Genomic DNA, 22,506 nt, shown 5'->3' on the forward strand with positions numbered 1-22,506 from the left:
GAACATGGGCATATGATGATAGATCTTATCTCCTGGGGTTGCTGGGAGGGCTGGGCAGTACCTATAAGGCGCCTAACACAGCGTCTGGCACACGGCGTGCGCTCGGGCCAGTCATTGGTTAAGTGTCATGGGACTGTCCGCAGCACAAACCCCAGCTGCCTGAAAGCCAATGCCCCCACGATGCCTTCAGGTGCGTACGCTACTCAGTCCATAGGCACCTCCGTCCCGCCCAGGGGAACCCACGCCGCAGCCCGTCTCCCGACCCCATCCAGCACGAGCCGGGCCCATTTCTCAGGGGGAGTCCTGCAGCTCCCGGGAGATGGACAACCTGCCGGCGTGGCGCCGGGTCCAGCGGAGAGGGCGACGACGCACCTGTCGCGGCGCTCTAGGCCCGAGCAGCGTCCCGCAGCCGCTCTCGCCCTCGCGGTCCGCACCCGGCAGCTCCGCCAGCTCCGGCTTCCGCTCCTGCAGCTGCCGGCACTTCAAGTCTCCGCCGGTGCTGCTGCAGTGTCGCGTCCCGATGACGCAACCGGCGCCCACCAGTGAGCGGAGCGTCGGCGAGTTCGCCGGAATGGAGGGAGGTGGGGGTGGGTGCTCCCGGGCTCCGCGTGCGGATCGGCGTGGAACCTGTGCACGCCAGAGCCCGCTGGGGCCAATAATGGAGAGCGAGTGCCTAATCGGTTACTCGGCCTCGGTGCTGAGTCACGTGAAGGTGTGGTGCGCGCGCACGCTGCGCGCTCGTGCACGCGCGCCTCGGGCTACATTGTGTCGATTCTGCCCATCTGGAAGTCTGTCCTGGCGTCAGGCTCTTTTGGGAGTGTTCGCTTGGGCTCTGGTTCCCGTGTGCATGTGTGGTCTATCTTAGGAGATTTGTAAGAATATGCAAAAGTTGTTAGGGTTGGGGGAGGTCGGGATCGGGAGCGACCCTGTTGTGTAATTTCTGTAACCTTGACTGAGGGCCTTGGAACAGAATGCATTGAAAGAGAAACAAGGCTTGAAAGAGCCTGAGTCCGAATTTGCCTACCAAATTTGCCTACCTTTAATTGTGAAAGAAGTTCTTTCACAATATTCGTCATGCCACTGACAAGGCCAGTGATTATCAAGAATATTAGTAATTTGGAAAACAAAGAATCACCTTTTACACGCACCTTAGCAACAAGCATTAAGTTTGAACCAGCAGATGGGAATACAAAGATGATATAGTCCCTGATCTCACATCCCTGCCACCCGTCTTTATCAGCTCTGCACACATTAACCCTAACCCTCTCATGGAAACATATCTTCCATGTCCTCCCATCAAAAACCATCCGGAGCTCTCACAGCCCAAATGCCCAAGCCTAGCACAGACCTCCCCCGTAGGCCTCTACTTTCCCCACTGTTCTCCAGTAGAAGCTCCTCCTCCAACCTCTCTGGTTGTCCCTCATCAGACCATGGGCTCCCATTCTCCTAATTGTGCTCATGCCACATTTTCCTAAATTCTGCAGTTCTTTCGTGAACTAGGTCTCCAAGCCTATCTACCCTAATCTCTCCAGCCCTCAGTAATCAAACCCTTCTGTGAAATCTCAGATTTACTGCAGTGCCACACGTTGGGTCTTTATCAATGTATGTCATTCTTCCATAACCTTATGAACTCATCATCAATGTCAGTGACTTGTCTCAGTCTCTCAGCTAATACAATTGCACTGTTGTAATAAACACTCAATAAATATTTTTGAAGCTGAGGAGCAGGAAGGGAAACAAGAATTCCTTTTCTTGAAATTTCTACTCCTAAGTCCATCTCAAAATGCAGAGGTGGCCTTTTAAAACAATCCAAAACTGTAGAAGTAGCTATTCATATGGGGGAAAAAAAGACTGAGCTGGTTTGAAGTTGAAGCCTGCCTCTATGCTACCCCACACAGACCTTAACTCTGAGTTAAGCACTGAGTACTCAAGGACTGTGTTGACAAGAATGCGATGCATTCTAATCCCCCAACATCACGACATTTTGTGTATAGATTACTGGTCCCTAATGAAAAAGAAAGAAAAAAAGGGAAAGGGGGGAGAAACAAAGGAAAGTCTCAGAGTTTGAAGTCATAGCTAAAGAAAAGTGATGATGATGATGTAGAGAGAGCACTGCAGGAATGCAAATGGAAGGCAGAGGGGGGAAATCAGATTATCTTACACAGACCTTATTTGTAGGCAACTCTTCTGTAACACACATTGCACAAGGATGTACTGTACTTGCAGGAGATATGGATTGCTGTGCAAGGTGTTTCAGGTTACCTAATGGGAACTGTTTTGGAAACAGTTGACACAGCAATCTGTTTTATCAACAGAATAACAATCATTTATAGTAATCCAGTCCAGCCAGCCAAGATGGAACAACATTGACTGAATTTACTCTCTTATTAAAACAACTAAATAAAGTAAATAAATAGGCAGAAATGCAGAACAGTGGTTCATAAGGGAGAGCAGATGAATGAGGTGAGCACTCTGATTGCTTCTGCTTACCGCCTAAGAGAGTGGCCAGGAAGCAGTGCAGAGAGGGGAATCAAGGAAGAGCTAAACAGACTCCCTGAGTTGAGGAAATAGAACTGGGAGACTGGGAAAGGCAAAACAGTGGGAGCTGGGGATTGAGTCCCGGAGAGGAGAGAACTATACAGTGAAAGAGGAGCTCTGGAGACCTACAGAAGGCCTTGTTCATCTTCAGCTGATTAAGTGTGTGAGTGTGAGGAAGCTACCCATGGCCAGAGGAAAAGCCACCCAGACAGAGAGCGAGAACAATCACCAAAGCTTGCACAGGGCAAGGAATAGTTATGTTCCCACAAATCAGAGTGGAAAGATGCCCTGTGATTACATAGGACCAGGAATAGTACCTGATCTTGGCACTCAGATCAGAAACCTCATAATTCATGATTCAATAGGTCTTGTCTTAGTGGTGGGGTAAAAATGATCATAGAGTAAATACTGTTCTGGTCCTACTGAACAAATCTTAAAAGCCAACACCAAAGGAATCAAACCATTTCCAAGAACAAAGTGTCCCAAAGCCAGTACAACAGCATTATAGAAAATCAGAAATATCCAGCACCCAACAAGATAAAATTCACAATCAAAAATGCTCAGGCATACAAAAAAAAAAAAAAATGTAGGAAAAAATAGCCCGTATAAGGAGTAAAATCAGTCAACTGAAAGGGTAACAGAGGGGCACCTGGGTGGTTCAGTTGGTTAAGCATCTGCCTTCAGCTCAGGTCATGACGCTGGAGTCCTGGGATTGATCCCCTTCATCACATCAGGCTCCCTGTTCAGTGGGGTGTCTGCTTATCTCTCTCCCTTCGCCATTTGCCCCATTCATGCTCTCTCCCCGTCTCTCAAATGAATAAATAAAAATTTTCTTTGGGGCACCTGGGTGGCTCAGTGGGTTAAGCCTCTGCCTTCGGCTCAGGTCATGATCTCAGGGTCCTGGGGTCGAGCCCCACATCAGGCTCTCTGCTCAACGGGGAGCCTGCTTCCCCCTCTCTCTGCCTGCCTCTCTGCCTGCTTGTGATCTCTGTCTGTCAAATAAATAAATAAATAAATCTTTTAAAAAATTTTTTTCTTTAAAAAAGGAGCAGGAAGGAAAATAAGAATTCCTTTTCTTAGACTTTGTACTTCTAAGTCCATCTCAAAATGCAGAGGTGTCCTTTTAAAACAATTCAAACTTGAAAGAGTCACAGAAATTATAGAATTAGTAAACTAGGACATTAAAAAAAATTGTAACTGTATTCTATTTGGCCAAAGAAGTAGAGATATGGGAAATCTTTAAAAAGACCCAAAGCATGGGGCACCTGAGTGGCTAAGTGGGTTAAAGTCTCTGCCCTCGGCTCAGGTCATGATCCCAGGGTCCTGGAATCCAGCCCTGCATCAGGCTCTCTGCTCAGCGGGGAGCCTGCTTCCCCCCCCCCCCCCACCTGCCTCTCTGCCTGCTTGTGATCTCTGTCTGTCAAATAAGTAAATAAAATCTTAAAAAAAAAAAACAAATACCTAGAAATCATAAAAACATTGTCTGAGATTTTTAACACACACATCCCTACACTTCTGTGGGACTAATAGTGGATTAAACATTACTGGGTCTCACAGGCCCTTTACCCTATAAAGATTAGAGGAGAATGAATCAAAACAGAAGCCCAGGTCCTGGGGGACCTGGCCAACCTGGAAGGAGAAAGCAGGAGGTGGGAGGTTAAAGAACCTGAAAACTCCGCAATAGAAACTATCCAAAATGAAATACAGAGGAATAAAAAGCCTGAAAATACACACAAACAGAGTATCAGTGAGCTTAACATACACATAACTAGAGTCCCTGAAGGATAGGAGAAATATGGGAATGAGGAGGGGTCAGGGGAGACAGAAAAAAATAGTTGAAGAAATAGTAGCTGAAAACTTCCCAAATAAAACTTCCCAAATAAAAACTATATACTCACAAATCCAAGAAGCCCAACAAACTTTCAGGAGAGTTATAAAGAAACCTATACCAAGGAAGATCACAATTAAATTGCTTAAAACCAGTGATAAATTGAAAATCTTAAAAGCAGAGAGAAAAAACAATCACTATACAAAGGAGCAAAGATAAAATGAGGACAGATTTCTTATCAGATATTTGCAAACAAGAAATCAGGGAAGCGGCATCTTTAAAGTATTCAAAGAGGGTGTCTGGGTGACTCAGTCAGTTAAGTGGCTGCTTTGGGCTCAGGTTATGATCCAGGGGTCCTGGGGTCGGCTGCTCAGCGGGGATCTCCTACAGGATGGGCTACCTGACAGGACTCAACCCCCCACACATCTACAGCCAAGAAGGAAGGCCCACAGGAACGAGGCAGTGTTCCAGACTTTCTTTCAGCCATTAGCTGTGCCTCAGGGCAGGGTACTAGTTCCAGAGGGGATCTGGGGCATGGGATTAGAGAACTAGTGGACAGGGTAATTAAGAAATTAGCTTGCAAGTTGATTTTTTTCTTACAACTATTAAGTTCATGGTTAAGAAATGGAAGTTACTTTTTCCCCTTCTCCCTGGTATCCAGCCAGACTCTTGGATTAAAATATCAAGATTCTTCAAGCCCTTAAGTGAGGCTGATTGCAAGTATCTGCCTTTTTGTTACTGAAAGCCAAAAAATGAGAAACTATTGATCAGGTTGGTCACCAAGAAGACAAACCCTGAATGGGCCTTTTGTTTTTCCTGTGGAATCCTGTGGGTTGTGTAAGAAGACAAAATCCTGTGGGTTGTGCAAGAAGATATTGTCTGAGAAGTGGGCAGAGACCCACGTGGCCCAAGCACTGAGAAGGGGCTAAGCATTGAGGGTGCTGGTTCTGGATTCCACCAAGAGTGCCTCATGCAGGGCCGGTGGAGGTGGTCAGTATGCAGAAGGAGGGTGACCATGGGAGGACTCAGAGGACCAGAAGGCTAGAGTCTTGGGAGCCTCAGTGAAGATCCCAGTGGCCAAGTGTGTTGTGGAGGGAATGGGGCTCACATACCATGCAGGGCCTGGGCAAGGAACAGTGGTGAAGGAAACTGGCTGTCAGGTGTTCTGCACAACACAGGTGCCCATAAGGGAGAAGGGGCGAATCCCAACTATTGGACTTCTATGGACCCTTGACATGCAATTACTTCAATATCCATTCTTTCATAACATACTGACTGAGAGCCCCTGTTGTGCCCATCTTTTTAGCACCTGAGGATACACGATGGAGATATGGGGATGTCACACGGATCTGCCCAGGTGGTGTTAAGTGTCTAATGGCCTCTAGCAGGTCAGGAGGGAGACATGCTTTGGAAAAGTACAATGAAGATCCAAACAGCCTCTGTCACAGAGGACAACAGAGATGTCCAGCATTACAGAAGGTGGTCAGGGAGAGCCTCTCTAAGGAAGGAGCAGCCAAGCCAAGACTGTGGTGTGAGAAAGACCATGTCTGAAAGAAGCCCAGAGAAGACCTTTCCAAGGAGCGGGAAGTCCACATGCCAAAACCCTGTGGGAGGACGGGGCTGGCAGACAGAAGTGAGTGGCGTGGACAGGAGGGGGATAAGTAGGAAAGTGGCAGAGGGAGGTGTTGGGAAGCCAGAGGGGCCAGATAAAGCCGGGCTTTTCAAGACACCATAAGAAATTTCAAAAATTAAACATAACATTGTGACATGTGTCAATAATGTCATGGAGGAATTCACAGGCCCTTTACTCTATAAACACTAGAGGAGGATGAATCCAAACAGAAGCCCAGGTCTTGGGACCGGACCAACCTGGAAGGAGAAGGCGGTGACTCAGGAGCTATGATGTGGGCAGGGGCCTGCCTGGGGCCAACTGGCCACAGAGAATCTAGGTAAGAGGAAAGCAGGCACACTTTGTAAGCTACCACTGGTTGAGCACTTCTGATGTGCCAAGCAGTGTTCTAAGTAGTTCAGAGGCATTATCTGAAGCAATCCTCTGTGTCAGTCATGGCACAACTGGAAAACAAGCCAGGCCAGACCACCGAAAGTGTAATTTTCCCACAGAATCCATCTTAGAAAGGTCTTGGAAGAGCTGGAAGAACAAAAGGGAACCCTGAGGCAGCCCAGAGATTAGCAACAACAGATCAGTACCCTAGGGCTGGAGCAATGAAGAAAAATATTGACAGAACCAGGAGCCAGAGCCACCTAAGCAACATCTAGGACCAAGGAGAAAGGGGCTGCCTACGAGGACCCCAGAGGGCTGGGTCCTCCAACCCACAGGGCTGCCATGGCTGGAAATGCCACCTGAAAAAGGAGGGACACCCTCCCTGGCTTCCCCTGGCTTTCTGCCCTCCCTCCACCTGCAAGCCCCTCCTACTGGCTGAAGCAAACTGCAAAGAAGCCAAGGAATGAGCTTGCAGGGACCACTCCCCTCCCAGACATAAAATAGAGCAGGAAAGGATGGGGAATGGATCTAAGAGCAAACAGAAAAACAAGGGGTCCATCCTCCCCACAGCCCCATGAGCCAGGAACAATTATTACCCACATTTTTCAGATGGAGAACCTGAGGCATACAGAGAGGTTAGGTGACTCCAGGACCTGGCAGAACCATTTGAATTCAGGCTTATCTGATTCTAGAGCACAAACACAAAACATACATTTTCAGCCAGCTTAGGTGAGGGCCTGACAGGGTAGTCGAGGCCCAGGTCTGAAAAGCAAATCTTAATGTGAAACCCCGCTCTATAAAGATATTAAGATGGGGTTGGCATTAGAACTGAACTGTGAGGGGCACCTGGATGGCTCAGTGGGTTAAGCCTCTGCCTTTGGCTCAGGTCATGGTCCCAGGGTCCTGGGATCGAGCCCCACATCGGGCTCTCTGCTCAGCGGGAAGCCTACTTCCTCCTCTCTCTCTCTCTCTCTCTGCCTGCCTCTCCAACTACTTGAGATCTCTGTCTGTCAAATAAATAAAATAAAAAAAAAAAAAAAAAAAAAGAACTGAACTGTGAGTGAGGACATCAGTGGAAAACAACCCTGAATCCTTCTAGCAGAATGTCTGAGAATTCTGCAAGGACTTTGGAGCCAGACACCCTGGATTCCAATCTTTGTTCTGCCATTTACCAGCCGTGTGAGCCTTGGCAAGTTATTTAAGCTCTCTGAGCCTCAATTCTCTCATTTTTAAAGTGGATTTGCTCATGTCCACTTCCTTATTGGGTTGAGATTAAATGGAATAATGTATGCAAGATAATTAACATAACAAACACCTGTTACATTGTTAAGATTTACTAAATAGTAGCTATTATTGTCATTGTCAGTAGGTTTCCTCTTGCAGAGACTTTGGAAACAAGAGAGAGATCTTAATTCTTTGAGTTTAAACCCTGGCAAAGAATTTGTCCTAAAATCTTTGGAACTCATAGGAACTCTTAAGGATACTTTGTTCTGGAAAGAGTGTCTCTGTATCAGTCAGGATGGACTAAGTTATGATACAGTAACAAATGTCTCAGAGTCTTAAGACAACAAAGTTTATTTCTTGTGTATGCTACATGCAAACTGCAGGTTATTATAGAAGCTCTGCTCACAAAGGTCAGGCTCCATGTTGACACATACTTCCTCATTTGCTGAGGCCAAGAGCAGAGAGTAATAAAGCACCTACTGGCTCTTAATCCGTACGGGGCTTGAGTTCCAATTTCATTAGCTGGAGCTCTGTATGAAACAAGTAGGTGAGGAAATGTAATCCTACCATGTGTCTGAAACAAGATACCCAAACATTAACAAACAACTCTAATGATTATCAGAACAATTTCAGTGAACCTTCTGGTTGGGATGGATAAGCCAAAATTCCCAATCTGGAATGAAGAGATTTGGGAGTTTTTAACAGGTCAGACCACCCTATATGACTTCATAAAAGCTTGCCTTTGTTGCATTTCTGAAGACAACCTGTAGTTTTGTTCCTAAATACTGCTTTAGGTCACCTCTCTGAAAATCGCTGTCGGTTTCTGGAAGATATTGTCCTGGTGGTTTGTGGAGTTGAGATGCTAGCTGGACACAAAGATTCTTGTCTTCTGGAAGAGGAATCCTCACGTGGACTAGATGGTGAGTGCCCAGACTTACCCAGAGCCCTTCTGCTATTATGCATGATGTCAGGTTATCAGATACTGATGGCTTGCTGAGCAAGTTCAAGTTCTAGTGGAAGGGGCAAAGCCTTTCCTCAGCTTTCGCAACCCCATGCTCTCCTGGACTTCCTTCTCCCTACCTGGGTGTTTTTTCTTGGCAACTTTTGCTGGGTCAAGGTCGTCCTTCATTCTTACTCTCTACTCTCTCAGCAGATCAGCAACTCAGGGGTCATTCTTAATTTCTTCCTAGATCCAATCCAACACCAACTTCCAGCAATGTAACCTTCTAAATAGCTTTAAATCCACCATCCATATACGTCCTCTCCACCTGCACTATCCTAATGCAAGCCATTACCATCTTCCCTGGGAAACATGAAACTTCCTACCAAGGCTCCTCATGTCTGCTTCCCATGCAGACATCCCACACAGCAGGCAGAATGGACCTTTGAAAATGCAACACTGAGCATTTCAAACACTCCCATTTCTTTGCCTGATCCCCACTGCAAGTGATTAAAATCCGTTCTGTTGTTGTTGCAGTTTTTAGGACTTTTACCACAGAGACTTTTAGGAAAAGTCTCAGACCTGGCCTGCTAATCTTCCCACCCTCATCTCCTCCCACTTGCTCTTTGTCTCTGACTTGGGCCACCCTGGTTTGTTTTCAGTTCCTTAAGTAAGATGGCTCTGCCCTTCTCCTGTACACACTGCTTCATCTGCCGGCAGTGGTCCCCACCACAACCCCCTCTTTTCTCTACAATCCATGTCTCATAACACAGCTCAGTTCCCACCTCCCTCACTGACCCCCAGACTAAGTCAGACCCCTTGTCAGATGCTTCTCCCCCATGAGACTTACCACAATTATAACTGAAGACTCTGCTGTAGAATTAGCCATTTAACATCTGCCTGTCCCTCTTAAATTCTTGACCTCTCCCATTCCCTTCTCAATTTCCTAGCACCCAACAGTGCCTTGCATAAAACAGATGCTCAAGATCTGTTCGTTGAATGTCTAAGTACAAGATGTGATTACTTATTTAATAAAGGAGAGTGTGAGTGGCTATTACACCTATTAATAGTCGTGGACAAGTATAACTTTGAGAACAGAAGTATTCCAGGAACAATAACGAACCAAAGAGTCTTAAGGGCTCAGGACTCTGTGGGTCTTAGAGAAACATGTATTCAAGCTTGGTAGGGAGACAGGAAGCAGCTTAGCCATCCTCCCCCTTCCTGGGTCAGAGGAGAGGGAACAACATAAACATCAGGGAGAATAGGGGCCCAGGTCTCCAGCGGTGACCAATGACACCAGGGTGGTGTCTTCCATGGGTGAGGACCCACAATGGAGAACAAGGCAAAGCAGAGGCTGGGAGGCAAGCACGTGTGTGCCCAGGACACTTACAGGGAGGAATTTGAAAATACTTGGAAGTTAGAAGTGGCTGGAGAGAGACTTATTTCTATTTCCTCCTTAGAATCAGTTTTTGTCAAAAAGGAAAAAACGTTTTCATGAAGAGGACAAGGAGAAGCAAAACTACTTTGCATTTAAATTATTCATTTTCTAATGAGACCAAAGTAAGCTAGAACTTCACTTATTAAATCTAATCAGGAAGATCCACAAAGTTTAACTAAGTCTCCAGTTAGAATATTTTTAAAGACATCTAGTTTTATTACTTGTGGGGACACAGAAGCTCCAAGATTTTCTTTTAGAAAACGTATTTTCTTGGGTGTTCCAAATGTACCCCTTATAACCATCTTTAGCTTTTTACTTACACATTTCCTAAAATAAAAGGTTTCCAAAGAGTGTTATCAACACAGTTTCCAATTTTCTAAATTACCTGATAGAAAGCAAAACCTGAAAAAGCAAAATAATACAACTGGCTGTGATTTTTACCAAATCTTTTCTTTTTTCTTTTTTTTTAAAGATTTATTTATTTATTTATTTGACAGAGAGAGAGAGATCACAAGTAGATAGAGAGGCAGGCAGAGAGAGAGAGAGGGGGAAGCAGGCTCCCTGCTGAGCAGAGAGCCCGACACGGGACTCGATCCCAGGACCCTGAGATCATGACCTGAGCCGAAGGCAGCGGCTTAACCCACGGAGCCACCCAGGCGCCCCTTTACCAAATCTTTTCTGACAGTTGTCATCATATTATCCCATAAATTATTTGAGATGGATTACAAGGATCATCTCTGACATGGAAGTAAGATATTGTATGATAGGCTTTCCATAATCCTGAGTCACAAGGTACAATCCCCTCCTGTAGTCCCACTTGGTTATACCGCTGATTGCACAGGTCACTGAGGCTGACCCTTCACTGGGTGACTTACACCTCACCCATTCCTCTTGTACATCCAATTCTGCTTAGGAGATGGCCAAACAGTTTTCCCCTTTATCAAATTATTTTATAGTTACTTTTTTCCAAAAGCTGTCAGTTCTGGTCCAGGGTTCCAACCTTCCCTCCCTAAATCACTGGCACACATATGTAAATTTAGCATGCATCCATGACTTGTAGAATTCCTAGTAACCACTGTAGGTTATAGATGGGATTAAGCAAACCTTCATATCCACAATGTTGGTTTTCTCTAGGTTAATTATAAATGATGTTTTTAAAGGATAGTCCCTAAACTTCTAGGTCACCTGCTCATTAACTGTTGAAACTATATCATGAATTATATCAAAATCCCCATAAATTGATCACCTGCTGGAATGAATGAAATTGTAACCTCTCAGAGAGAAGGCTTCGTTAACTTTAAGCTCTACAGTGTCATGGCATGCCTTAGGTATGGGCAGGAATTTTTTTAATGGTGATAATAGTTACGGTAAAATTATCTACATACTCAGTAACCCCATTTTATAAACCACAGCGACGCTTAGACAAATTCTAATTAAAAGAGTAGTCAGCTGGCTTTCCTCTGCACATGACCTGCAATCTCTTCTTATCCACAAAACCGGAGGACGCACCTATAGGAATCCTATTATTAATTGGGCATGTGCTTGAAGATTACAACATGGCTACCATTCAGACATGTCCAAAATGGTAATTACTCTAGACCATTAATTACAGCTTGACAAGATACATTATCCAGGACTATGGAGGGTCTTGGAATGTTAAATGCAAACTCAATCTATGGTTTTAATCTCTCTGTGCCTCATTTCCCTTATCTGTACAGCAAGACTAGTCATAGTATCTGCTTTGTAGGGCGGCTGTGAAGACTAAAAGTTAAAACATGGAAGATTCTGCTAGATAGCACCTGGTGTATAGTGGCCAATATATAATGTTTGCAATTATCTTAAGAGTTTCTGGGGAAATGTCTAGTCTGTGAGGCTTCATAGGATCTAGGTTCGTAATCAATCAGTGTGGTAGCTCAGGATCACGGGCTTCCCCAGCTCCAACCCCAACACCTCCCCTTTTCCACTTACACATTTGCACAGAGTTTTCCTTCGATGACTATGCTATGGGTTGTGTCACTAAAGTCTTAAAAGACTCCCCTTTTTAGAGTCAGGGAACACTTTGAGAATCTGAAGAAACTCTAGACTCTCTCCTGAGGAAGAAAAAAGGTACACGTAGAAGTTCACATTTGATTTCAGGGCGTTCGTCACCCACTCTCCACCGCCCTACCCTGCCTGAGGTCATTCATGGACTCCAGATTAAGAATCAGTGTTTGAAAGCATGGGTTGGGAGACAGCCCTATTCGGGATCTTGTTCTTTGAACAATGTCTAAAGGCAAGATGAGACAGAAACACATATTGGTACATTGTAAAGGAAGTCTAATTACTATTAGCCAGCTCAGTACTTTCCAATAAAGGATTTTGGTGATGAGGAAGAGGATGATGAAGAAGGAGAATGAAGAGGAGGAGGAGGAGTCATCCAAAGCCAATAAAGGTAGGTAAACTAAAGGTAGACTTTTAATTTAAGGCAGCTAGGTTTGCAGCACAGCTTTGAACCTGGGAAACGCCACATGGCTGTTATGATCAGCAACTCCAGAGGCATTTTGGGTAACTGATTGTATCTATGGCTCTGCTCTCTTTAAAACGTCCAGCAGGCAAAATATTATCACTGGGGCTCTTCACGCCTGTTCAATGATTCAGACACAAAAGAAATGCTAATTATGGGAACTAAGCTGTGAATTCTGAGTGACCCTAGGGACAAAATGATTATCTGGTGGTCTTATATTGCTGGAAATTTATTAGAGTGTTTTAAGATTACATTAACTGGTTTTCACCTTAAGTGCTCTGCCTGGAGAGGCATTAAAGGCTCCTGATAAGAAAAATGTCAAAGAGGTAATGGCATCGGCCAAGAGATCTCTGGGTGAGTCAGGGGTACTGTAAGGAGACGGGCCCAAGTGAGGCGGCTGGGATCAGCCAGGGTGGTGGGATGGGCTTGCCACAACCAAAAGCTTCCCATTTGATGCGGACTCCCTAGACCCCTTCCTGTCTCCAGGTTCCAACAGTGACAAATGCCAGACACCAAAGAGGAAGAATAATATATTAACAACAAAGATCGGAGAATGAGGCCAAGGACCTCATTTCTGCTCCAGTATGGTCTCAGATTGCACCTCTGCTTCTAAAATCTTCTCAAGGCCCACAAGTGTCAGCATGCTCTTACCCCTGTTGACCTCTGCCATCCTCCTCTCCCCTACAGCCCTGGTCCCCAAGGCCATCCCTCTTCTTAAACCATCCTGAATCATCCCTAGCTCAGGGATTCCTTACTTGTCCCTGCTATCAGGATCATTCTTTTTCTGGATCTGTACATGGCTGACTCATTCTTATGTTCAGGTCTTAGCTTGGCTAGCAACTTTGTGTTCCCTGCCTCGTCACTTTCTTCTGTGCCATCCTATTTTATTTTGTTTATAGCACTTATCACTATCTGATAATAATCTGTGATTCGTTTTCTTTACGTTTCCTCTCTTCCCCCATTAGAATGTAAGCTCTAGTAGAGCCCGGACCTTCTATGTCAATCTCTGCCATGTCCATGCCCCCCCCCCACCCCACCATCCTACCCTATCCTCCCCCTCCCCCTCCCCCCCCAACACCAGCTTAGCCCACAGAAACCACTAGATATACATTTGTGGGCCAAAGAAATGAATGCTTAAGGATAGCATTTGCTCTGTGCCAGACACAAATACTTATCTCACTGAATTCTCACACCAATCCTCCATGGTAGATATTTATCAATTTTCCCTATGGTACAGATTAGGTTTTGGAGAGGTTCTGCCAGTGTTTCCAATGTTAAAACTAGCTTGCTACAAACTAGCAAGTAACCAAGACCTGAATTGAACCTAGGTATGTTTGACGCCAACACTCATACTCTAAATCAGGAATCAGACACTCTTTCTATAAAGGGCCAGCTAGTAAACGCTTAAGGCTTTGGGGGCCATGTGGTCCCTGTCACAACTATGCAACTCACAATCCCGTAGTAGCATGAGAACAAATATAGACAGAACATAAACAAATGGATGTGGCTGTGTGCCAATAAAACTTTATTTGCAAAACAAATGGTTGGCAGGATTTGGCCCAGATCCCTCCTTTAAATCATAATTTAATGATAGGCTATGACAGAAGGGGGTTAAACAAGAGAGGAGGAGAGTAAAAGGCAAACATTAAAATATATGCTCTGTGCCTGCTGATAGCTCTTTAGATAAGAAAGATGGCCATTTTCAGGTAAGTTTTAACTTACACAGAAAAAGGTAGAGTAAGAGATAGAGTTCTGATAGGAAATAGGACTCTACTGATTCAACCTCTTGACTGAACTATGACCATCATTTAAGAGTACAGTATAAGCTAATTCAATTAAGTTATTCCATTTTTACAAAGGTTCCATTCACATGTAGTTATACCTGATTTTGCATCATGTCAATTACCTGTGATGCCAGTGTCTGAACAGAACCACATAACCTCCCACTGCAAGCAAGCCCCGAATGGTCAATATTGAAGGACCAAGTGTAGAAAGCCGCTCTATTAAAATTCTTCCTCTTTCAACAGCGAGCCTAAAACCTTCAGTCTTTCCTTCTCAAGCAAGCTTACGGGTTATTGGCAAGAGGTGAAAGATACGCTATGAACCATAGCTCAGAGCCAGGCCAGAGAAATCTCTTGTACTTTACTGGAAAGGGGAACACAATCTGTGCTCAGTTATATCACGGTCATTCATAGCAGCTCTTGAGACTGAATGTCACCATTAAAGGAAAAGATCAGCCCACCAGTGCCTTGGGCCTGGGCTGGGAGGTAAGGGCTGAACTTTGAGAAGGTGGGAGATAGAGGGACAAAGGCAGTAGTTTCTATAGTGGTGGGCTATACAGAAGGACAGGCTGGTGTGGCCGGGGAGTCTTGGGGGTGCTCGGCCTCTTCTCACACTCTGCTTTTCTCTCGGGCAACCCTAGGTCATCAGAAACCCATGAGACAAATATTCATTCTCTCTTTCCTGGGAAAAAGTTTCCCTCTGGGAACAGCACATGGTGCTTAAACCAATAGGCACATTTTCCCCAATCTGTATGTAATTTTCCAAACACGGGCTTTGAATATTTGGGCAGGTGACAAAAATTCAAACTTTAGGTGGTCTCCTGGACCTTCTCCTAAGACCATCTGTGCACCTCCTAGTAAAGCCCACTTTTAGCAAGAACGCTGCTAAGTCAGTTTCACCAGGTCCTTGACTTTCCTATCTGATTGGGTTCTGCACCCTCCAGCAGCCTGCAGGTCTTGCCTGACCACCCGGCCCTGTCTTCGGTGAAGAATCCGGTTAGGTCGGTTGAGCCACAGTCCCCCTTACCCTTGCTGTTTCCTCTTAGTACTTTTCCATCTGCTGACCCCTCCCCCCTCTGTGCCAGTGCTGAATTTGGAGTTGAGCCCAGTCTGTTCTCCCCACTGTAAAAAGCTCCATCGTGATGGTCCCCATGCCTCTGGGGAGTCCTGAAGAGTCTGCCTGACCATGTTTACAGGTGTCATTGAGTATTTCATTTCTTTAACACAGGAAAGCAGCCCCAGCATGGCAGAACCAGCATGAGAAGGAGAATCTAGAGATGCGAGACCTCCCCCAGCTCTGCTAGTAACCTGGGCGCCCTTCCCTTCGCTTCCCCTTCTGAGCCCGTTTTCTAATGAGCAATGGAACAAGTCAATCTCACATCTACCTTTTCAACCACCCGAATCCCTCTTTTTGTTGTCTGATACATGTCTTACTTATTATTGTTTATAGCTACTATTTAGGATGATACCTATTTTCAATCAAAGTGGATTTCTATTGAGCACTTAATATTTACCAGGATCGTACCATATACCATCCACATCTTCTAGCATTTCATTCTTACAACCTCCCTGTGAAAAGGGACCCCTGTGATTGCAAACTTCTCAGATACAACAGCTGAGGTTCAGAGTAATAACATAAATGTCCCAAGGTGAAACAGAGAGTAAGCGAAAGAGCTGGGCTTTGAGCCTGAACCATTTTTCCCCCCCAAGAATTACACTGCATGTTCCCCAGAGCCCCTGGTCAGGATCTGACTGGAAAGGAAAATACAGATTCTAACTCCGTTGCCCTGAAACCCTTATCACTGCACCATGATGCCTTTCGCCATGTCAGGCTACCAAACACCAACATGTTTTCCTTGGAGGAGATGGTGTAGGAGCTCCTACAGAAGACCAATGCATGGTCTTTGCCCTTGAGACACTCAGAACCAATGATAAAACCCATGCCCCAACCAATGGCCCCACAAAGGCAGTGCTGATAACTCATAGAGCAGGAGCTCCCCCTTCCTCGGATCCTTATTGTCATCAGGCAAAGCAAATATGAAACAATGGCCTCTGCAAATCTTGGTGATTCTCCAGACTCTGAAGACTCTTTTTCTTCCCTAGAGAGAGGCAACTCCTTCAAAAATGGACCAAGTTAACCATCTGATGATAGAAGAGAATGGGGTGAGGGGGCTCTCCTTGAAACAAACAGTTGGAGATTTTTTTTAAGATTTTATATATTTATTTGACAGACAGAGATCACAAGTAGGCAGAGAGGAAGGCAGAGAGATGGTAGGGAAGCAGGCTCCCTGCCAGGCAGAGAGCCTGATGCAGGGCTCAATCCCAGGACCCTGGGGTCATGACCTGAGCCAAAGGCAGAGGCTTTAACCCACTGAGCCACCCAGGTGCCCCCTAGTTTGAGATTTTTTAAGAAGACATATCAGTACTGGACTGACTGGGGAGAGGGGAGACAGCACGGGGTTGGTGAAGGGTAGATGTCTAGAGATGGCAGAGCAAGACTGTTAAAGTTAATGCTTTGTGCAGATCTGACTCCCTTGAGGGTGGGTAAGAAAGGAGTATGAATTTAATTATAGGATGTCTACTATGATTGAAGGTCCTTTGTATACACTAAGCATTAGGTCCTGACAACCGTGTGTAAGGTTGATGTTTTAGAGATGAGGCTAGTAAGAATCCAAAGAGAGATTCTCTCTTTTTTCATTCTATCTCAATGCCTAGCTCTTATTCAGATTTTCATGAAGTAGATGGCACTTACTCAATGGAATATCTGTAAAAAATATTTAAGTTACAAAACCTAATATAGTGCCTAGTATACAGTAGGTGCTCAATAAAACAGGAGGGATTAACAACTCAATGTGGTTTCTCAAACTCAATCCAGTTGGGTCAATCTAATCCAATAGCTCTCAATATCTCATCTAGAGATACTTTCGGTCATCACAAAAGAGGGGAAGAGTACTACTGGAAACTAGTAGGTAGAAGCCAGATGCTGCTAAGCATCCTACAATGCAGAGGACAGCCAGCCCCACAACAAAAATGATCTGACCCATAATGTCAATAGGGCCAAGCTGAGAAATTCTGATCTAATCCAGCATGTTTTACAGATGAGGAAACCATGACCCAGAGAGAAGGATGACCTGCCCAGGACCATAAAATGGATTATGGCAACGCAATGATGAGAAACACCCTTAAGCCTTCTACATTGTTCTTGCCAGAACTCAAGCTGCTGACCAACCAGAGGGTTGCCCGTTACAATTGGGAGGAGTTCAGTGGAAAGGACTGTGTCGGCCAAAGAGCCCAGGCAAACCAAATACAAGTAAGTGGACTGAGCCTGTTGCTCCCAAGTCTGGATGAACCCTGAATAAGCAACCAGGGCAGGTTCCAGAAAACTTGGGACCAAGGCTGGGAGGGCAGAGTGCTCACTAGAGGCCTTAGCTGCCCATCAGTTTTACTCCCCCTTTTTCCTCTTCTTAGGGTTGCAAACCAAAACATAATTATCAAGTCAAAAACATAATTATCAAGTTCTTCTAATAATTAAATAGGCAAGTGGAAAATATGAGTGATTAAGAAACTGCCAGAAACTGACTCTCTCCAAAAGATAAGAGTCATTTGTATTATTGTTTCCACCAACAACAATTATTTGGCATCTTACATGCCAAGAGATGGGGTAGGTCCCAGGGGACCTGGGCAGAAGGAGAAGAGTGTGTTCACCAATAACACGCACAAGGAACATCCTTGACCTCAAGAAGGACTCAGTCCATACATGAGAGTCTCGTTTTGTATTGACCATTGCAGAGCAAAACCAACATTGCAGAGTGGGAAAAGAAAACCCTCCTTATAGCTAAATTATCTAAGCCCGGCATGAATCGCTTGTTTTAAATAATCTTTTTTTAAGGATTTATTTATTTATTTGAGAGAGAGAGAGTGCACAAACAGGAGGGTCAAAGGAAGAAGGAAAGAGAATCCCAAGCAGACTCCACGCTCAGCACCGAGCCCAACACGAGGCTCAGTCTCAGGACCCTGAGGTCATGACCTGAGCCAAAACCAAGAGTTGGTGCCCAACCGAGGTTGGTGCCACCTTGGTGTCCCTTAAATAACTTTTAATATAGAAACATTCAACCATAGCCCAAGAACTTGGACTTTATCACATATGTTATTGGGATTTGGTTTGCCTGATGGGCATTTTCCTCTATCCATCAAGCTTTTGTGGGGACTTCCAATGCCCTGGACCATATCTTCAATGGTGGAATAACCAGAGGCAATATGGGACTTCATTTAGCTAGACAAGATCATTTGACCTCAAGATTTCCTAACCTCATGAGATAGACGGACAGCCCCTGAAAAGCTGCTCTGGGCCAGGGTACTGGCATCTTTTCCAGCAGTTTCTAAGCTGCACCTCAGTGGAATCTGGAGATCTGGGTTAACACAAGATTAACTTTTATCTTGCCATTTCAATGAAAAATTAAACATCCTGATAACGCTGAGTACGAATTGCTTTTATTTCCATTGCAATTGCTTTCTGAGACAGATAATTCCCCTTTAGATTTTCATGAGTTTGGCCCAGAAATTGGATACTCAAGGCATTAAACATACAGCAACCTGCGATGCTTAGGATTTGGCCGCCACAGCCAGCTAAGTGTCTCCGGGAAATGAGTAGAATTTGAACACATCAGCTTGGCCAGTCGGCTACAGACTGAGAAATCAAACACGAAGAAAGACATGTCAGGGGCTCCCAGTTGGGTGGGGACATAGGTGTTAACCTTGATGACAAGCAGTTTGTTGGGCAATGCTTCCCAGACTTTGAACTATCACCATGCAGTAAACAATGGACGCTAACTAATTTTTCTGCCCAGTCATAATATTAAAATTAAATGCAACATAAATTGATAACCTACAAACATCATCATCTCATAAAAGAAAGAATGTCTCAACATCCCGACAAACAGGAGGGATAGACTCTCAGAAGGAAAGCAGGTTCCTCCAAGGAAATACACACAGCTGTACTAAAGACTGGCTACTTTGTCCTTAGTTCTTAGAAAAACATCATAGACCAGCACTGTTCTGCAGTCTGGAATACGGCTACTGCGAGTAGCCACTGAAGTTGCTGGGAGAAGAATTAGGTTTGAGACCCAGATTGAACAGGGAAGGTATTGCAGGGCAAGGACAAGGAGGGGTGAGGGGTAGGGTTGGAGGGTAGAACTTGCCCCTAGAATAATCCTCTCTGCTCTATGATGGCAATCTCCACGTGGTAATGCTACCCTAAATTATTTGTTTAATTACCCATCTCTTCCACTGGGCTTTGAGTTCCTTGAGAGCAGGGGTTGTACCTCGTTACCCTGAGTCACGGAGCTAATTAGTTGTGGGGCAGGGGTAAAGGTATAGGAAGAGGGATTCCAAGGAGCAATGGCAAAGCACTAGGAACTCAGAGTGCTGCTTCGTGAACTTAGACAATGTGACGATTAGAGGGCACATTTTCTGTCGTCTGATCATGCATGCTGTTTCTGGCTGGTGCAATGGATGGAGAGCCCCACCTCCATCCTACCCAGCAGGCTCACCCTGGGCATCATCCCACAAGATCATTAAAATGAGCCCCAAGGGGACTGCGATGGGGGTTAGGACTGCTATGGCCCCCGGGGAGATGCCAGGGGACCGATGAGTGAAGGTTCAGCACTTCTCTCGTGTCCCTGAACTGTCTGGGCCAAACCAGGGCTGGGAGTGGAGCAGCCAATCCCCTGCCCACCTGCTGCTTGATCCCCCTGGTTTTCCCATTGCCAAGTCAGAGAAGAGCTTTCAGTCCCAAGGCTTTCCATTTTCCCAGGTCCCTGTTCCCCACAGTCACTTATAATTTGGAATTGACAAAAAGCAAACATCATCCACGCTGTTACCAAGCAGCCCTCTGGTTAAGTTCCACAGCAACCACTCCTCTCCGCAGAAGAAGTCATGGGGAAATGATGTTGCTTTCTTTGAAAACTTGTTTTGGGTAGGTTTTTTTTTTGTTTGTTTTTGTTTATTTTTTTTTATATATATATATATATTTTTTAGCCGACTTCATTTCTGGCAAGAGGTTGAAGCTCAATGCACAGAGCCAGCCGCAGCTAAACTTTCTGCCAGACTCACAGGGCAGGTTGGAGGTCAAATGCAAAGCTCAGGAAGCAAGTGCTTGAGGCAAGGAGAGCTTGGGGAGGGGAGAGGGCTCCTGGCCCCCTGCTGCTTGAGGGCTCAGGAGTCTGGAGGATTTTCATTAGCACTGGCTCAGCATGGCAGCTTGGAGCCCCATTAGACATCTGAAATGCTGCTCATGGCCAGAGAACCCAGCCTCACCTTGGTAAGATCAGCAAGGCTGCAGGTTCTGAGAACTGAATGCGAGGGTGTGCTTTCCATTGCAAATATCCTGCCACTTTCCTTTTATGACCCACTGGGGAGGATTTGCCTCAGGGTACAACTTGCTACTCAAAGTCTCTTTGGAAATGCTCTTGGGGTAATGTATCATTTATTGTACAGCATTTATGTTCCTTTCTCAATATCCATCCAAACTTCTTTGACCACCCCCACCACCAAAGAAAGGTTTTCAAATCCTGAGTTCATATGAAGACAGTCGTATGCTTTGAAGGATCAATCCTATAGCCTGTCTTTCCTCCATTATTGCTCCCTTAGACATCACTGGCTAAAACACTGATGTCCCTGCGAGGTCCTACTAAGCATTATGACCAGCAAACAGTAGGTAGGGACTGACTAACAGACAGCTGAAGGCAAGGGTGTGCCCCCCCACCCCTAAGGAAGAGGAGAAAGGAGATAGAGAGTTGATATGCCCCTGGAGGACAAGGAGACAGGGTCCCCCATGGGGAAGGTGGGAGAGAATTAAAGACCATTCTTTCAGGAGCCTGAAACTGATCATTTCCTCTCATCATGCTTGACAAGCTTAGACTTTCCATCACCTCCCATTTTCTGGCTTTGTCTTGAAAAAATGCTAACCAGCTCCTCACAAGGGCTATCACTAAAACCCTGGCAAAAGACACTATGTGTAATGCAAAAGGAACATGGTGCTCCTAGGGGTAGGCTGTGTGGGTGTCGGAAGGGGGCCGCCTTGGGAGCATTCATGGGTAGCCCAGGAAGATGATGGGTCCCTCCCCAAATCCTCAACTCACGGCTCTCCTCCCAGCCTGCCTGTGCTTGCGATCTCACCACCAGAGACGATTGTCGCAGGAGGGTTAATCATCCAAGCTGGACAAGTAGGAACCTGGAGGGCAAAGACACAGAGACCTTGTTTTCTGTCCCTGGGAAGAGGCTGAGGGATTTCCATCTAGAAGGAGTGACCCCCAGGGAGCAAGGATGTTGGGTTGTAGCTGGGGAGTGGAAGGAGGTGCTAGAGAAAGAGGCTTCCAGGAGACAGAATCAGCCAAGTCTTCCTCCTGGCCTCCTTGAGTTTGGACTCAGACTCTCTCCATCCATGGAGACGGTAGAAGAGCGCTGGACAGGGAGTCAGGAGAGTCTCTTTTAATCTGACTCTATCTTTCTGTGGATCAAGGGAATTTTAAATACTGGATAGGCGCAACTCGGCTTGAGGAATCTTTCAGTCCAACCCCCGTCACACACACTTTAGATTCACAGCCTCTGAGTCCCAGAGACTTGCCGGAGGTTGGCCAGGGTCACGCATACTGAGCACCTACTACATTCTGGAGGCATGATAGGTGCTCGTCTGCTACTGGCCCATCAAAGAAGGACCTCTACATGAGGTCCTTTGTTATTTTTCTCACCACAACAGGAACTAACTATTTGGGTGATTTTTTTTTTTTAATGCCTATAGCCCCCAATCCAGCTGTAACTTCCACAAGGGAAGGGAGCTGCTTCTGCCTGATTATTGTATTCCAGTGCACACCTGGCAGGCACACACCCACATTCCGTGAACACAGAATCTCTACTCTCCAAGTAACTCCAAGAGAGACACATTACACCCATTTTCCTGATGAGGAAGTCTAGAACCTAAACAACATAAATAACAAGTGGAAAAAGCAAAATTCAGCAGTGGATCTGAATGGCCCTCCCAATGCATTATTACTCTTCTAACAAAGATTTTCAGACTTTGTAGATTCCCCCAGGCTGGGGACCTTGGTTGAGGCTTTTCTGGCTGTGATGTTCTTGGACCAGATATCCCCAAACCAGTCCCTGGTCTTGTCAAGCCGCGTATTCGACGGTGGTCGGGGCAGGGAAGACGACACTGAGGACCACACCGCAGTGAGGCGATCTGCACTCAGCAACTG

At 45.6% G+C, this 22,506-nt stretch overlaps 1 protein-coding gene across 5 annotated transcripts in view; it reads right to left on the reverse strand.

Moving 5' to 3' along the window:
- Positions 1–22,506, reverse strand: part of GPAM (glycerol-3-phosphate acyltransferase, mitochondrial) — a 58,375-nt gene that overhangs the window by 33,457 nt on the left and 2,412 nt on the right. For 2 of the 5 annotated variants that reach the window (XM_046026447.1, XM_046026445.1), the window contains one exon: positions 21,394–21,485. The exons of 2 other annotated variants lie outside the window; for them this stretch is intronic. The gene's annotated coding sequence lies outside the window, so the exon portion shown is untranslated. Of the gene's footprint in view, positions 1–372; positions 1,698–21,393; positions 21,486–22,506 lie in introns of those variants that run through there. One more of the 5 variants, XM_046026444.1, reaches the window with a different exon arrangement.

The sequence above is a fragment of the Meles meles genome, chromosome 13 (assembly GCF_922984935.1).
Source record: "Meles meles chromosome 13, mMelMel3.1 paternal haplotype, whole genome shotgun sequence".
Taxonomy (NCBI): domain Eukaryota; kingdom Metazoa; phylum Chordata; class Mammalia; order Carnivora; family Mustelidae; genus Meles; species Meles meles.